The 18,872-nt window shown below is 44.5% G+C and overlaps 1 long non-coding RNA gene across 5 annotated transcripts in view; it reads right to left on the bottom strand.

Moving 5' to 3' along the window:
* LOC115648068 overlaps positions 1-18,872 on the bottom strand; it is a 49,722-nt gene that overhangs the window by 10,734 nt on the left and 20,116 nt on the right. For 4 of the 5 annotated variants that reach the window (XR_003999452.1, XR_003999451.1, XR_003999453.1 and 1 more), the window contains one exon: positions 17,435-17,657. This is a non-coding gene — a long non-coding RNA (uncharacterized LOC115648068). The remainder of the gene's footprint in view (positions 1-17,434; positions 17,658-18,872) is intronic. The other variant, XR_003999455.1, reaches the window with a different exon arrangement.

The raw sequence follows: 18,872 nt of genomic DNA, 5'->3' as shown, positions 1-18,872 counted from the left end.
GGAGAGTCCTGTGCATTTAAAAGATGAAGTATAGCGATAACAGTCACATCATCTCCTTTCTGTTCTGCTACAAACACCATATGCGCCTGTCCACCATGGGCGGCAGAGGAAAGCATATGGGCAGTAGGTTGTAAACTATTTGGGGTACAGAAATAAGGAAAGTGTTGAAATTGTTATTGTTGTAGCACTTAGGTGATGAAAGTATTAGCTAAATTATATTGAACAAGAACATGAATGACTGATAGCCTAGTTAAGAGAATGGCATAGACGAGTAAGTTTCCCTGTTGTAACCTAAAGGATTAATCTGCTTGCTTACATATATATATCTTTTCTTAAAAGTTTAAGTATTTCATGTATTGTAATAGGTTTATAGATTTATATTAAAAATAAGTTTAGCTGTAATGCAAGAGACCTGCAGGCCAAAAATCTGTATGTTAAGCTCAGGCAAAGTTAGCATATCTGTATTAAGACCTTTTATCCAGAAAGTAAAGTTGACCTACATCTTGTTACCTAAATAGATAAGTACCCACATCTGTGTCTAAGACCTTTTACCGAGACCAGTGGTTCCCAAACTTTAACAACCTGTGAACCTCTTTCACCAAAATATCAACTCTCGCAAACCCCCTCCTAAAAAAAAATATTTCCAGGGATTTTCTCCTTTACCCGAGTGTAAATTATAAAAGCAGTGATCTTGGAAATATAAAATTTGTTTTTATGACATGCTTATTACACACTATTTATTATTAATTATTATTTATCATTACAGTATTTTTATTACATTATGCGAACGGCAACACTTTTCCAAGATCTCCCTTTCGTAGCTTGTATCACTATGAATAAGCCTTTTATAACAAGGCTCCTATGTTTCATCAAGGAGTATCAGATGTGAAACAGCATGAAGGTATTCAAGAAGCCAACTCAAAGAGTTCCTCCTACACAAGCATTCAGGTCTTGAGCAGTCCAGGCAAACGGTGCACATTATAACAAAGCTTAAACTTGTTCTTCATCATAATTTAAAAACAATACTAGCAGCCTATTTAATTTTAAAAAGAGCAAAAAATATCCACCTCCCTTTCTATTTCTTATAAGAAGTCTTGAATTTTAAATCTCCTGTGTGTGTAAGATAGGCTTGCTTTGATCTGCTTAGCTCTGGGAAGTCCAGGGGCTCTGGGCTGCTGGTCTGTGCTGTCCGGGGTCCCTAGGGACAGCTCTGTCCACCATTAGGGATTTTTTTCCTGAGAACCCCCTGTAACATTTCACGAACCCCCGGGGTTCATGAACCCCAGTTTGGGAACTACTGACCTAGACTAATAGACAATAAAGAATGGTATGGGGGGGGTGTCATAAACAGATAAGTAAGAGTTAATAGAACAAAAGTACTTCATATCTCTTTCGCCTGTAAAGGGTTAACAAGATCAGTGAGCCTGGCTGTCACCTGACCAGAGGACCAATCAGGGGATAGGATACTTTCAAATCTTGAGGGAGGGAAGTTTTTGTGCGTGCTGTTAGATTTTGGTTGTTGTTCTCTCTGGGTTCTGAGAGTGACCAGATGTGCAACCAGGTTTCTCTCCAATCTCCCTGATACAGGTTCTTATAGATTCAAAATAGTAAGTACTAGGTGATAAGGCAAGTTAGGCTTATGTTTGTTTTCTTTATTTGCAAATGTGTATTTGGCTGGGAGGAGTTCAAATGTGTATTTGGCTGGGAGGAGTTCAAATTTGTATTTTGTTGAAATGATTTTACTTTGTACTTGTATACTTAGGCTGGGAGGGTATTCCCAGTGTCTATAGCTGAAAGACGCTGTAACATATTCCATCTTAAATTTACAAAGATAATTTTTACTGTTTTTTTCTTTCTTTAATTAAAAGCTTTTCTTGCTTAAGAACCTGATTGTTTGTTTTTTTATTCTGGTGAGACCCCAGGGGACTGGGTCTGGATCCACCAGGGAACCGGTGGGGAGAAAGGAGGGAAGGGGGAGAGAGAGACTAATTTCTCTCTGTGTTAGGATTACTGTCTCTCTCAGGGAGAGTCTGGGAGGGGGAGAGAGAAGGAGGGGGGAAGGTGAATTTTCCTCTCTGTTTTAAGATTCAAGGAGTTTGCATCTCAGTGATCTTCCAGAGTAACCCAGGGAGGGGAAGCCTGAGAGAGGCAACAGTGAGGGAAAGGGTTTACTTTCCTTGTGTTAAGATCCAGAGGGACTGGGTCTTGGGGTTCCCCGGGCAAGGTTTTGGGGGGACCAGAGTGTACCAGGCACTGGAATTCCTGGTTGGTGGCAGCGCTACAGGTTCTAAGCTGGTAATTGAGCTTAGAGGAATTCATGCTGGTACCCCATCTTTTGGACGCTAAGGTTCAGAGTGGGGAATTATACCATGACAGGCGGTTTCAAAATTGTACGCACACACTTAACAGGTACACCACAAGGAAGCTTTTGTGTGCACATACATGTCATCAATACACACATACATACTAGCCTATGGGGTAAATGTACTGTAACATTTCTGTGGGTGAGGAATGAAATTTGGGCATAAGAGGAAGGATTTCTGGCACTTGTGCCCTATAAAAAAGGTACCCACCTTACTATCTTCATCTTCTAACTACCGATGCTATCCATCCACCATGGCTATTAACTATTAACAGGCCGTACATATATTCTTTTCAAACTTTTAAGTTCCAAGGGGACTAGGCTAAGCTTGGTTTCCCTAAACTTTTATTCTTAGTTTTGCTTATTAGGTTTTAATTATAAGTTTAATTTAGTTAAGCAAACTCTACGTTAGCTTTGCCAGCTCTTCGCATTAGTTTCCTCTGCACACCTCTGCAAGAGGTGAGAAGCCTGAACCGCCAGAGGCGAGGTCCTGTGTCTTTATCAAGACAGGGTGTGAGTATATTAGCCAAAGTTTTGCAGCACATAGTATTGTATTATCATATGTATCTTTTGTAAAACAGTAATACAATTACAACTTTGTAACTCTGACTATTTTACCATTTACTTACTAGTTCATTGATTTTAATAAAAAGTCTTTATGACGATATCTGGCTCAGTGTGAGCTTCCTGTCACACCCCCGAGGGTCTTTTGTAAATTCTATGGAGCCTGATTCAGGACAAGAACTTTTATCTTCTGATCAAACAGATTGGCAAGCCAAAAACCCTGCTAATTAACATTAATAATTATCTATTGATATTAATTAATTGAAATTAATTATAATTAAATTAAGTTGATAAATTCAATCAATATTATTAACACACCCTAGATCAGGCTACACTGTTGGTTTCTGCCAATGCAGCTCATTTCTGGCCTTTCCCTTTTAGTGATCTGAGGCATTACCAGTTTAAGTAAAGAAAAACATTTTAATCAGGGATTTTTATCCCATTGGCACTGCTTTCAACTGTCCACAAAATATTGATATAAAAAACAATGGTGAATTTTGGACAAAAGGTTGGAAAAAAGGTCCAGCACATGAATTCTGAATTACATTTGTAATTAACCACAAAACCATACTATTGCTACCAAATAGCAGCAACTGTGAATTTATCTCATTTTATAACCTACAGCAGCTAAATTGTCTTCTGGAATTCTGAGCCATTGTTCCCTCGGAATCTTTTAAGAAGCATCTATGCAAGTTACTCTGGTAGACTCATTAGAATTTGGATCATGAACATTGTTTCCCTAGGTAATCACATTCTATTCTAACATGCCAGCAAAATCTAAGATAAAGTCCCGTTTCATGTTGACCAGAAGTCAATGCATTACCCATGCGGACATTAATATGGTAAAGCAACTATTTCTGCTGAAGAGAGGAAATTAAAAAAAATTACCATTCTTTCCAGTTCATTGTGCTGGAACGGTACCCATCGGTCAAAAATAAATAAATATATAAAGATGCTTCCTTATTCATGGTATCGCCATCAATGGACATCATGTAGAAAATTTAACAGACACTATACTTATTTATTTTTCTTTATTTTAAACACTCATGCATGACATCTCCCTTTTCAGGGTGATATGCTTTTTAATTAGGCTGTGGGCTGCGGAATAAGTGCATTTAAGAAGTATCACTAAAGAAACTAAACCAGAAAGACAAGGAATTAAAAACACGATTCCCATATTTTCCCTCAGACTTTGGTGTGAGATTATATGAATCATCAGCATGTTTTTTTTTTTTACTCTGATTAGAAGAAACTTTGCTTCCTATCCTACTGGGGAAGGAGAGTTCTGTGAAAAATAATTGATTTACAGGCTTTTAAATTCCACATTTATCTAACAGATTTTATTTTGTCAGAAGATGAAATTAAAGTCTAATTTAATGCAGTACTCAGTCAGCATTCTAAAATGTTTGTCTCAGAGTGAGTGACGTTACTTCCTAACCATTGCAACATGGTTAGATATTCCATTTTAGCTGTAATTATTTGAGTATAAAAGGAGTGATGTCCATCTTGCTTCTTTTTAACACCTGCTTTTTAGGAGCAAAAGAGAACAAGAAAAGCAGGAATTAAAAATGGATGGCAGAAAAGTCAAGAGCTCAGGATTTCCCCGGTTGTTCATGGCCTAGATACTACAATAATAATGCTTTATAAATGCAGTGTAGAGGTATCTTTAGTCTGCATTTATCTATATTTGAAGGTATGATTGCCGCACTTGTAGGCATACTCGAGCTAGCTCTGATCTAGCTAGCGTGAGTACCAATAGCAGTGAAGCCACGGCAGCATGTGCATCAGCCTGGGCTAGCCATCCAAATAAGTCCCCAGGATCTCGAGCTTCTACCGTCACAGCTACCCTGCTATTGGCACTTGCACTAGCTAGAGAAAAGTTAGTTAAGATGTCTACCCATGCTGCAATCACCCCTCCAGTTGGCACAGGCATATCCTTACTCATTGTATGACCTCGGGCAAAACACTTAACCATGCTGCTCCTCAGCTGTCCCACATATGAAAACATTATAAATATAGTTTGCCTGTCTCTTCAGAGACCTAATGACTATATAACTGTGACTCTGGCAGACCGGTTGCCAGCTCATGCCAAGGCCCCTTGACCTCACTGAACACTGACAAATGCGTAGCTGGAAACCAGTCTGGCTCACCTGTGGGTTAGCATTGTTAAAAGAGATGTTGAGTTTATAAGAATGTGCTTAGTGTTTAGACTTTATGAAATGTTTGAAAATTGCTGCATGCATTAATCTTACTTATAACATCTGTATCCTATGGTACAAGATAATATTTAAGTGTTCACTCTGTAATGATGAAAGTGTTTGCTATGAAATTGACTCTCTCTCCCCTACCCCTCGTCAGGAGGGAAGCATCACCCACTGTGAAATACTAGTTTACCACAAGAGTTGTCATCTCCTGCCCAACAAAAGAAGGCCTATAGACATCAGACAAGCCATAGTGGAACATCAGTGGACAAAAGTCTTTGCTGATTGCTCCCCTCACACCCATGAAGTGGAAACATGGGCAAACCCTCTTCTCATCAGCTTGAACTCTGGGGGATGAGGATAAAAATCCCTGTCAAGAAAAATTATTATTCTGCTGCTTGGAATTTGGAGAGAGTAGTATTTATAAGCATAAACAGGGATATATAGAGCTTGCACATAACAGCAGTTAATATTACTTTTTAAGACTGTGTGTCTCTGTCATTTGTGTGTCTCTGTTTACCTGCTTTAACCTTGTAAATAACTCCTATTTCTTCTTCCTAGTTAATAAGCCTTTAGTTAGTTTAATACAGGATTGGCTACAAGTGTTGTCTTTGATGAGAGATCTAGGATACAAACTGACCTGGGATAAGTGACTGGTCCTTTGAGACTGGGAGTAACCTGAATATTATTATGATTTTTGGTGTAAGGAACCATCTAGCACATAGGCAGGCTTGCCTGGATGACAAGATAGACCCGAGAGCCGAAGGGGAGGGCCTGGGATTTAGTGTTAAGGTTGTCACAGTGCTTGAGTAGTTCACACTTGACTCTTAGTGAAATCTAATTACAGAACACCCAACCAGTTTGGGGTTCATGCCCTGGTTTGTGACAGTCTGCCCCGAGGCTGGCATCCACATTTGTGAGCCACTCCAGTTCTTTTTTTAACCCTGTTATAGTCTTGGCCAGTGTTTCCCCAACTTGGGATGCCGCTTGTGTAGGGAAATCCCCTGGCGGGTTGAGACGGTTTGTTTGTCTGCCGCGTCCGCAGATCCAGCCAGTCGTGACTCCCACTGGCCGCAGTTCACTGCTTCAGGCCAATGGGAGCTGCTGGAAGTGGCAGCCAGTATGTCCTTCTGCCTGCACCGCTTCCAGCAACCCCCATTGGCCTGGAGTGGCGAACCGCGGCCAGTGGGAGCCATGATCAGCCGGACCTGCGGACACGGCAGGTAAACAAACTGGCCCGGCCCACCAGGGGCTTTCCCTACACAAGCGGTGTCCCAAGTTTGGGAAACACTGGTCTTGGCCTTCACAACATCCTCTGGCAAAGAGTTCCACAGGTTAACTGTGTGTTGTGTGAAGAAATACTGCCTTTTGTTTGTTTTAAACCTGCTGCCCATTCATTTCATTTGGTGGCCCCTAGTTCTTGTATTATGAGACCTTCTCCTCTCTCACATCCTCCCTCCCCGAGAGTGTTTTTGTTTTTTTTAAAGGTCTCAGGCAGCCCTTAATTGGACTCAGGTATCCCTAGTTGACCTCTTTTCAGCTTATAGGGAAAAGGGCCTTTATCATTCTAGGGTTAATATCTCTGCCTTCCCCCACTCTTACAGTTGTCCAGCCTGACCCATTTCTGAACCACAACAAAGCTAAACAGAGAGAGCCAGACTATTGCTTTTCCCTCCCTACCTGGCCCTGGATTTAAAGCTGTGCCATGGTTAGAGGTTCTGTATCTTTAGTCCAGTACAAATCCTCCGAGCCATCCAATCCCTCCCTTCAGTGTTAATCTTCCCAGAACGAAAAACCAGAGAAATTTAAAACAAAATTAGCTTATTACTTAAAACTGTCCTTTAAGAACTGTGGAGATGGCACTACTGCTGGACGGCTTAGATCAGGTGTAAGCCCTCTGAAAGGCATCCTGATTTATTTCAGGAGAGCAATTTGTAGGCCTCATGCCCATAAATATGACACTGGAGGAAAGATTTAGACAACTCCAAAGACTAATCAATTTAATAAGCTTTAAGGGTTATACCTAACGTGCCAGCTGCCAATCTGCAGGCACTGCGGTCAGCTCTAGACATTAGCATGCTTATGCAGGGTGCTCCCCATTACAATTGCAAATGGGCTGTTCTGCTGTTTCACAACATTAGCCTAGCAACAAATGAGCAGGGAAAAACATTTATATTGTAGCTTGCTTGGAAAGGGATTTCATATGCATTTAACAAACAGCCCGATGCAAAAAACTATATACCGTGTACTACGAGGGGACACCTCTCCAGAAACTTCATCGTGTTTCTGTTTAGCCCTAAAACAGGCAGCAGATGAAGTCAGGGCTTCGGATCACTTCCCAGTGTCCAACCTCCACCTGTGAAACTGATCGTCTGTCTGCTCTGTTTAGTTGAAGAAATAAAAATTAGAGATGAGCCTGAGGCAGAATAAAAAGACGCTCCCTGCTGTAAGGAGCTTACAATGTAAGTCATTTTGGAAGGGATATAAACCCACTGTCTTCAGAGTGTAATTATTATTATTTATATGCACTATGGTAGCAAGTAAGCACTCCAAACAGATATCATTGCTCAGCTGAGCTGGACAGGGATTATCTTTTTAATAAATGTCTGTAGGTGCCTAGTACAACCAAGTGCTGATACCTGTTTGGAGACCTTATGTGCTAGCTACTATAATGCGAATAAATGATCATATTTATTCTCTGAAGACTGAGGGTTTAGATCCCTTCCACACTGACAGAGCCTTACATTTCAGGTTACAACCGAATGCAACTAGAGTGACCAGATGTCCCGATTTTATAGGGACAGTACCGATTTTTGGGTCTTCTTCTTATATAGGCTCCTATTACCCCTCCACCCCTGTCCCGATTTTTGCTGTCTGGTCACCCCAAATGCAGCACGTGAACAAAACAAGTGGCGGCAAAAGGGGGAGGAAATGAATGAGGTAATAGTAAGGTCTTGTCTACACTGGCACTGTACAGCGCTGCAACGTTCTCGCTCAGGGGTGTGAAAAAACACCCCCCTGAGCGCAGCAAGTTTCAGTGCTATAAAGCACCAGGGTAAACAGTGCCCCAGCGCAGGGAGCCATGCCGCCAGCCCTGGAAGCCACGCCCCTAGTGGAGGTGGGTTTTTTAGAGAGCTGGGATTGCTCTCTCGCAGCGCTCTGCCGCGACCACACAAGCCACGTTAAAGTGCTGCCCCGGCAGCGCTGCTGCTCCAGTGTTTTAACATTGCCAGTGTAGACTAGCCCTAAAACAAGCCTATTTTACTTCTCTATCTCACAGGGGGTCTTGAGGATAAATACATTTCCCTATGTTAAGTTCTCCCCACACCTTCTATGGGTCATCTTAATTATCACTTCCAAAGTTTTTTTCTCCTGCTGACAATAGCTCATCTCAATTGATTAGACTCTTCCTGTTGCTATGCATACTTCCACCTTTTCATGTTCTCTGTATGTGTAAATATCTCCTGTCTGTGTGTTCCATTCTGTGCATCCCAGGAAGTGAGCTGTAGCTCACAAAAGCTCATGCTGAAATAAATTTGTTAGGGCTTGTCTACACTCAAAACTCCAAAGCGCTGCCACAGGAGCGCTCCCGCGGCAGTGCTTTGAAGTGCGAGTGTGGTCGCAGCGCCAGTGCTGGGAGAGAGCTCTCCTAGTGCTGCACGTACTCCACCTCCCCGTGGGGATTAGCTCCCAGCGCTGGGAGAGAGCTCTCCCAGTGCTGCACATACTCCACCTCCCCGTGGGGATTAGCTCCCAGCGCTGGGAGAGAGCTCTCCCAGTGCTGCACGTACTCCACCTCCCCGTGGGGATTAGCTCCCAGCGCTGGGAGAGAGCTCTCCCAGTGCTGCACATACTCCACCTCCCCGTGGGGATTAGCTCCCAGCGCTGGGAGAGAGCTCTCCCAGTGCTGCACGTACTCCACCTCCGCGTGGGGATTAGCTTGCAGCGCTGGGAGAGAGCTCTCCCAGTGCTGCACGTACTCCACCTCCCCGTGGGGATTAGCTCCCAGCGCTGGGAGAGAGCTCTCCCAGTGCTGCACATACTCCACCTCCCCGTGGGGATTAGCTCCCAGCGCTGGGAGAGAGCTCTCCCAGTGCTGCACGTACTCCACCTCCCCGTGGGGATTAGCTTGCAGCGCTGGAAGCCACGCTCCCAGCACTGGGGCACTGTTTACACTGGCGCTTTACAGCGCTGTATCTTGCAGCGCTCAGCGGGGTGTCTTTCACACCCCTGAGTGAGAAAGTTGCAGCGCTGTAAAGCACCAGTGTAGCCAAGGCCTTAGCCTCTAAGGTGCCACAAGTACTCCTGTTCTTTTTGCGGATACAGACTAACACGGCTGCTACTCTGAAACCTGACTTTAAAGGTTGTGAAGCACTTTGAAATCTACTGAATAAAAGTGTTATGTAAGAGCTAGGTATTATCATTATTAATCATTATTATTATCATGACTATGAGATTTGCTTATGGCTCACCACCTGACTAGCCATTAGCTGACCTGTGACTGAGAAGGTGAGAAGAAAACTTTTCCTTTGGGTAGGTAATTCTGTTACTACCTAGTTCAGTGTTTCTTATACCTCCCTGTGAACAGTCTGGCAGTGAGAACGGCTGGGGCCAGGATATTGGGCCAGTCAGGGATTGTAGTTCATACGTTCCTCAGTTAAAAGACAAAATGCAATGTAAAGGATAGCCCATCCCATCTTTGACACGTAAGTAAATATCAGCCAGGTAGAATGAGGATAATAAATTAAACCCATACTCCTCCAATTGTCAATCCAACCTCTTCCCAAAAGTTTGGTGCAGGGGAAGAGGAGAAGGAGATGGTATAATGGGGATAAACCAGCATCTCTTCTGTAAAAGAAAATAATACCTTTCCAATCTGCTAGAATTCTTTAAGAGAGTCAACAAAATAGTGGATAAAGGGCAGCTAATAGATGTGGGCATGTTGATGCATCGCTGTTTACTGTGAGTCTGTCTTCAGAAGCATCTGCTGCTGGCCACTGTCAGAGGCAAGATATCAGGCTACGTGGATCACTGGTCTGATCTGGTATTGCAGTTCACAGCCATTCAGAGATCCATTAGAGATTATTTCATTATGCCATTCATTATGTGTTATGCTGGGGGTGTTGGTAGCTGCCAGCAAGCCTGACTTTGATATATGGGTCATCACAGATCTCATGCTACTGCCCTTCATTCTGGCTCAATAAAATAATTAATTAAGCTCCTCTATGGAATAAGATAGCTGAAACAATAGAAGCCACCACCCAAAGCAATGGCCACATGGAAGGCCTGTACTACAACTAAGTCGGAGAATTGGAGGAATTTCCTTGGGACCTGGCTGCAAATGCAGGGGCTGGGGCGTATTGGAGTGTAGCTGTGTGTGTCTGTGTCTGACAGAAGCAGAAAGCAACCGGAAAAGATAGGAGAAAACCAGAAAGCACTGGCAATGCAGACCTGAGAGGAAGCCAAGAGAGAGAGCTTCTTTGGGCAGAGTGCTGGCTGGAAAGGCAGGCTTGGAACTCTGAGCAAGGAAACTGCCTCCTTTTGTTTGTTCCTACTGTGTTCAGGGAAACTGGACTGTATGTCTCTCCTTGTAAATAAATAGGATTGCAACAAAGAAATACCCGACTCATATCACCAATTTCTCCTCCTATAGAAACAACCCCTCAGGGCCCCAAACATTGGCTAACCACTTGGGCTAAAGGGAAACACTGTTATTAAGGGTCAGATTTTTTTCAGGGTTATTTTTAGTAAAAATCATGGCCAGGTCAGGGGCAATAAACAAAAATTCACGGGAGCCGTGACCTGTCCAGTAACTGCTACTAAAAATAACTGGGGTAGAGAGGGCTGGGGGAGGAGCAAAGGAATGACAGCCCACAGGGGCTGGAGGGGAGGGGGCACAGAGCCCGGACCAAAGCCGTGAGGTGCGGGTGGGGGTACACAACTGCATCTCTTGCTCCAGTCTCAGCCGAAGCCATGGTGGGGGAATGGGCACACAACCCCAACTCTGGCACTGGCCGAAGCCTTAGGAGGCAGGTGGGCACACAGCCCTGGCTCTGGCCCTGGGTGAAGCTACAGGGTGTCAGAGCCCCTACTCCGGCCCCATCTGAAGCCACGGGGGGAGTAGAAGGGATGCAGAGCCCCAGCTTCTTCCTCAGCTGCGAGGGGGGGTGCACAGCTGAAGCCAAAGTCACGGAGTCCTGGTAAAGTCGTGGAACCTGTGACTTCTGTGACCTCCCTGACTAAACCGTATCCTTAACTATTATTACTCATGTAGCACTGTTGTGTAACGGTGTGACCCAGGCACCTCTTGGTGTGAACTGGCAGAAGGCACGAGAGGTTGCACAGGGTTTTGCTGATGGCGTGTCCACACCACACAAGGCTGGAAGGGGTTAAGGTGGCCAGGTAGACCAATTACCTGCCCAGGCTGCACCTGAAGGAGGAGCCAAGGAGCAGGAAATTATTTAGACATGAGGCTCAGCTGGACTGGAAAAGGAAGGAACCTTCTAAAACCCAGGAGCTGGGAGCAGAGAAGGACTGCACGGGAAATAGTCTGCAACCACACTCCCTGGGAGAAGGAAGGTATGTTTGGAGATAAAGATAGGTAGCCTACAGTTACTCCCTGGGAGGAGAGAGTTTGGGCCAGCGAATCCAGAAAAGTAGGGGAGAGCTGGTAAGGTAGGAAAGGCTCTGGGGGAAAGCAGTGAGGTAGGATAGTGATGATCTTGGCAGCTGATTGGAGGGGCCCCTAAGCCAAAACCCAGAGCAGACCTGGGTTCCTATACTGGCCACTGAGAATGTGGCATAGGCCAGACAAAAGATAGTGGACTACCTAGGATGATTTGTTCAGGAAAGACTTTGATACCCACAGGAGGGGAAACACACATAGTGACCTGGCTGGAGGGCCAAGTCACCAAGAGGGAACCCCCTGAGTTGCAGAGAGTGTGAGAGAATGATGGCAGAGACGCTGCTTGCGGAGGGTGCAACACTTGACCAGAGCTAATCCCCACAGTGGCGAGGAGGAGGCACTACTAGTCGTGAGTGGACCCTGTGACCATTTTATAGGGACCCCCTCTCAGATATATGCATAATAGTTCACAAAAGGGTGACATGTGAGGTCTCTACCTAGAGCCAGTAGCCCACTGGTCATCATAACCCTTGTGAGATATTTAAAGAGTTATGTGTCTAGACTGAAAATTATGTTCTTACGGTCTTAGTGTTAAGGCAGGTCAACAAGAGGTGACATACCTTGGACATGTTCCTTTCAGGGAAAAAGTTACAGAATCTTATCTCCCTGTCTGGTAATTTGTGTATTGTACACCTCACAATGGAGGCCTGTTTGCATACTGAGCCAGGGGCCAACTGAAAGGCTGCAAAATCTACAAGACAGAAAATCTGCAGGAAGAAACAAAACAGCACTGGGAGGTGTTCTGTTTATGAATGAAGACAAACAACGGGATGTTTATTTCCTGGGAGGCAAAAGAACACACTTGGTCCTTCACCTGAGAGGCAAGCTGACAGCAAACTTGTCCCATGAAAGGAGGATCACAACCAGGGCCGACCCACAACATTTTGGCACCTGAGGCGGGGAGCTCAAATGACACCCCCAGGTCCTCTCGCTTGGGCGAAAACTTTGAAAGGTCTCAATTCTGCCTTTTTCCTGTTCTACTCCGCTCATGGTACTCTGCTCTGCTACCTACCCCAATAAAGGAGAACTAACAACTTAAAATGCCTTGTTCAAAAATTTTAAGTAACACATAACTTTCAAACGCCTAAACAGCAAATGTAACTTTTCTTGTCTGTATAGTAAACACTGGCTTTTTTATCTGTTTGAATAATCAAAGTGGTGCTTTCCATGCCTTCTTGGTTGCAAAGATTTGAACTGCTTCCTGCAGGTCCACAGTATGGGCCAGCTCATGCTCTGTTGAGATTGTTGAAAGGCCGACCAGCCTCTCCTGTGTCATTGTGGAACATAGATGTGTTTTCTATTAACTTTAGCTTGGAGAAGCTGTGCTCTCAACTGGCAACTGTTACAGGAAGTGTTAAAAGTATGCGCAGAGCAACAAAAGCATTTGGAAAGAGGGTGGTCATCTTATTAAAAAGTTTGGAAAAGAGAAGACTGAGAGGGGACATGATAGCAGTTTTCAGGTATCTAAAAGGGTGTCATCAGGAAGAGGGAGAAAACTTGTTCACCTTAGCCTCCAATGATAGAACAAGAAGCAATGGGCTTAAACTGCAGCAAGGGAGATTTAGGTTGGACATTAGGAAAAAGTTCCTAACTGTCAGGGTAGTTAAACACTGGAATAGATTGCCTAGGGAAGTTGTGGAATCTCCATCTCTGGAGATATTTAAGAGTAGGTTAGATAAATGTCTATTAGGGATGGTCTAGACAGTATTTGGTCCTGCCATGAGGGCAGGGGACTGGACTCGATGACCTCTCGAGGTCCCTTCCAGTCCTAGAGTCTATGAGTCTGTGAGTCTATATATTCCAGAACAGCCTTTGGAGTTGATCCTGCTGAAATGTATCCTGAAAGGGCTTTCAGTTCATCACCTAAATCACTCGCATCAATATTGCGCATGTCATCATGTGTCAACACTGTCTCTAATGCCCTGCATTGCTGGTGTAGGTCTTCTTCAGGTATAGAGAGGAGTTTTGGAATATCATACAACATCCCAAATATACTGCTGTGTTCCTTGAGCTGCATGAAACGTTCTTCAACTGACTGATTGCACAATCTAGCACCTGGTTAAAGAATTCAACTTTGAATTGTTGTTTGGGTCTCTTGTGGGATTATCCCATGCCTCGTAATCAAAATGTCGTCTTCTTCAGTGACTCTTGTATTCTTGAATTGGTGGGAAAATAGCTTCAGTGTGAAGTTCTCTGCCAACTTCTGTGTACTCTTCAGAATGTTTTGAAATCCCTCATCTGACCAATCAGGCTGTAGGTATGACTTTGCTTTGTCCAGTTGTTCCATTGCTCCAGATATATCAAAGTCAACACCTTGGAGTCTCTTGCTTACAACATTTCTTTCAAACAGTATGTCATGCCACAACACTAAGCCACACAGAAATTTGAAGTTATGTATGTTTCTGGTGATTCCATTTCCCTCTGCCACTGTTCTCCCATGAACAGTTCCTGTCATAGCATTATCCCCCATAATGGCAACTATGGCATCATCTGTCTTCCCAATTTGGTGTTTGATAGGCTTTATCGCATTCACTCGACTTTCCCATCGTGTGGCACTCAGTGGTTTGAGAGTGAGAAAGGATGTTCCCAGATGTTGCTTCAAAATTTGCCATTGATGAGTTGATGCAGAGAAAAATACCGAGATGCTTTGAATTACATTAAAAAATTCAGCAGCCTCACTAGAAGCTGATGCTGCATCACTGACCACCAAGTTCAAAGAATGAGAACTGCATGGGATAAAAAAAGTTCGAGGGTTTAACTCTCGGATCTGTGTCTGCACTCCTCTGTTCTTTCTTCTCATGTTGGCACCATTATCGTAGCCCTGACCTCTCATGTTAGCTATCACAATTCCCATACCTCCAGTGCTTTAAGAAGCACATTTGTCATACCAGCTCCTGTAGTATCATCAATGTCAATAAATTCTAGAAAATGCTCTCTGACAGTCACCATTGCAAGGACATTTTCACTAGGTTCTGTTGTTGTTACAAAACCAGGGCCAGCTCCAGCATTTTTGCCACCCAAGGCAGAAAAAAAAAGCCGCGATCAGCACTTCGGTGGCAGATCTACTGCTGCCGCTTCATTCTTCGGCAGCAATTCGGCGGCAGGTTCTTCCCTCCGAAAGGGACTGAGGGACTTGCCGCCAAAAAGCCAGATGTGCCGCCCAACCACCTGCTTGCTGCGCTGGTGCCTGGAGCCGGTTCTGTACAAAATACATCATTCAGGTCATTTGTTCTCTATGGCTCATGTCAGGCATGCAGTCCAGAATAACAGTAATATCTTGCTGACTTCAGATCTGCCACAATCTTCTGTTTGACTTTTGTTGCCAGTAACTGTATGATCTCATTTTGAATTGTTTTTCCAAGATAGTGGTGTCTGTATATGTCTTGGGTGGTGACTCTTCTTAGATGCTCCTGGAGTACAGCATCAAACTCAGCCATCAACACCACAATTTTAAGGACGTTTCCATCATTTGGCCCATACAGCTGATCTGAAGTGACACGCAGTGCTAAGTTTTGGGTAGCAAGCATTCTCACAATGGCAATGAGCCTTTTCAAAACATTCTGCCAGTAAAGAGACTCTGATGCAATCTTCTCGTGATGCTGATCATCTGTGGTGGCCTTTAACCTTAGTCTCATCTCAAGCTCTTTCCACCTATGGAATGCTCTCTGGCGATTTGCTGCCTTCTCATGGCATGCCAGATTTCTAGCCAGATTTCTCCAGTCCTTTGTTCCTGTAGATCTCAATGTGGCTGGAACATTAGATTGGAAGAGTTTGCAACAAAAACAGTATGCAGCATTCTGGGGTTTGGAGTACATAAGCCATGCCCTCTCCACTTTGTCACCATTGGGGATTTCACACCAGTAATGTGTTGGATGGAAACTTCTATCCAAGACGTGACCAGCCCAGCCATGGTGAGCGCACTTTATGGCTACTGACTGGGCTAGGGGTGCTCCCCCATGAATGTGGGCCTGGCCATTGGCCTAGTTTGTTAATCTGGCCCTAGCAAGATCCCGAGGCTGGGATTGGTTCCCATTATCCCATCCTGTGAGAGGTATCCCTGAGGCTAGCAGAGCTGTACAAATGGCAGTCCCTGTTCATGAAAGTGATTCCTTGATTCCAAAGCTTCAACTACCTGAAGGGGGCTCCAAAGAGGATGGAGCTCGGCTGTTCTCTGTGGTAGCAGATGACAGAACAAGGAGTAATGGTCTCAAGTTGCAGTGGGGGAGGTTTAGGTTGGATATTAGGAAACACTATTTCACTAGGAGGGTGGTGAAGCACTGGACTGGGTTACCTAGGGAGGTGGTGGAATCACCTTCCTTAGAGGTTTTTAAGGTCAGGCTTGACAAAGCCCTGGCTGGGATGATTTAATTGGGGGTTGGTCCTGCTCTGAGCAGGGAGTTGGACTAGATGACCTCCTGAGGTCTCTTCCATCCCTGATATTCTATGATTTTCATTGTCTTTGGGGAACATGAAATTTTTCACTTGCTGTGGCCCATGCAGCACAAGGAAGACCCCCTCAGGCTACTGCTCAAGTGTGTCCGCAGTCCTGGATCATCTAGACCTAAGGAACTAAACTCAGCAGAGTATGTCCCTAACCTAGAATAAAATTTTCAACTGAGGGCGGGTAGCGGAAGCCAAGCACTATTTTCACTCGTGTCCACCTCTTTCCACAGCTGCCTGGCTGTTGGACATAGGGTGACCAGACAGCAAGTGTGAAAAATCGGGATGGGGGTGGGGGGAAATAGGAGCCTATATAAGAAAAAGACCCCAAAATCAGGACTGTCCCTATAAAATCAGGACATCTGGTCACCCTTGCTGGACAGTCCCATCACCCATGCATCAGGCTGGCTTTTTCTTTATTCCAGCACTGGAACAGGCCTCCCTCTGCCCCTGTCCTCTTCCCTGCGGAAACTGCATGGAGTCCACCAGATGTGCTCTCAGTGAAGCTTTATTACAAGTCCCCTTCACCAATATCACCACAGTCCCCTGTGCTCCTACCTATTTACAGTGTTTGCTGAGGTTTATGCCCTCTCAGCAGGACCTATGGGGAACAGAGGTCTCCCTACCCTGAGCTCCATGCATGCATGCTTCCCCAACCCTTTTGTGCTGCCTTCCTCTGTCTCTTTTATCAGCCTTGGGCTGATGGGGCCAAGTGAATGTTTACTCCACCCAACCCATTAGCCGGATTAGATCATTACCCCAATCAGCCTCTCCTGGGACACTAATTAGCCTCCATGTTATCAGAGTGCAGGCTCGCTCCCCACACTCTCTCACAAGCACCAACAAACTTCAGAGGACAAGGCCCCATCTTGCACCACTGCTCCACCATCCAGTACATTTTGAGCATCATTTTTTTGCTGCATCAGGCATAGCCTGAGAGCCACAGAAGCATTTTAACATCCCATAATATGATCTGCCACTGGGGTTATTTTAAGGACTGTGATAGTTCCCCTTCCTGTGCTTTCACAATGAACTCCAGACCAATGGATTTCTTCTTCATGAGCAAAGTATACATAGTGGACATGGGCCTGGGGAGTTTATGAAGCATTTGATTCCCTATATTTTAATTCCATGCTTCCTGCTAGTAATTAACCAGCCTTTGGAAATGAAGTACTGACCTACCTGGCGTTGTTTTTTCATCTTCCTCCTCCTCCTCCTCTTCCCATCTTTATTATCAGAGAAGTCCCTTTGGAGAATCAGTGTTTGCTTGCAGCATGTCATAAAAAGACATGTTTTCCCAGAAGCTATTGTAGCATGCATGGTCCTGATACTGTAGCTTCGGGATGCCATATGGTCTCTTTGATAGATCTGACTGAGCACTATCCTACATTGTAGCTCTGCTCTGCTGAGGAAGAAGACAAAGGGATTAATCAGAATCATTGGGGTGTCTGCAGTCTCTGGAGAGACACAGTGGAAGCATGGCTGCAGCAAAACTATGCTTACAACATGCCATGGCAAAATGTACAGAAAGTGAGAATTAGCTGCTGCTATCCTTTGGGAGAGCAGTAAAAACATCTGTGTTATTTGGGACTGTTCCAGGATGAGGGAATCACAGATGAATCCTGGAAATCTGCCTATTATCCTAATGAGGATGTTTCCATATCATGGCATACAGTTCACATATGGGCTGGAAGACCTATAGATGAGGAGACTGGGGGAGGGAAGGATGGTGTATGTGACCTTCCATGATCCCCAATGGTGGCTGCTCACATTGAGCATGTTCCTTTGAGGAATCAGTGTCTGACTCAGGCTGTGTTATTGCCTGTGTAACTTCAGTCCTCAGGAGGACTTGCCCATAATAAGAAAAAAAGGGGGGTGGGCAGGCTTTGCGTGGGCTTTTAAGCAAACAAAATACAGAACATATGTGCACAAGAAATTTCACACACATGCACAATTTCCCCTCTTAAATCTCAGATGGCTCATGTGCTAGGATCTGGCATAGTGCAAAGATACAACCTCTGTGGACGTTCAAGTGGGATACATGCAACTAGGAATAATAGAGTGAAATAAAACAACGAAAAAGGTAGATCAAATTTTAGTTAAAATTTCCTAACGGAGAAGTCTTAGGCTGTGGACCAGCAGTAAAAAGCCCCATTACATGATCAGTATGGACAACTTAGAATCATAGACTATCCTGGTTGGAAGGGACCTCAGGAGGTCATCTAGTCCAACCCCCTGCTCAAAGCAGGACCAGTCCCCAGACAGATTTTTACTCCAGTTCCCTAAATAGCCCCCTCAAGGATTGAACTCACAACCCTGGATTTAGCAGGCCAATGCTCAAACCACTGAGCTTAAAACTCAGCAAGTAAGCTCTTCAGGAAAGAGACTGTCTTGAACTATACATTTTTTATGGTGCCTAGTATAATGGGCCCTTGATCTCATCTTGCTACAGAGATGCAAATAATAATTAAAAATAACAGTAGACACCATGCAAAAGAGAACTCCCATCACCGCTAATAAACTATTTTTGTCCAGACCGTTTAAAAATCATTGTTTGGTGTTTGTTAGCTTCTGCTTAACTCAGAAATGTGGGATGAGCTCTCTGTTAAAGATTTGGCAC

This window comes from Gopherus evgoodei, chromosome 3, assembly GCF_007399415.2.
Source record: "Gopherus evgoodei ecotype Sinaloan lineage chromosome 3, rGopEvg1_v1.p, whole genome shotgun sequence".
Taxonomy (NCBI): domain Eukaryota; kingdom Metazoa; phylum Chordata; order Testudines; family Testudinidae; genus Gopherus; species Gopherus evgoodei.
The sequence above is the reverse complement of the archived record's forward strand: the minus strand, read 5'-3'. Positions and strand labels throughout refer to the sequence as shown.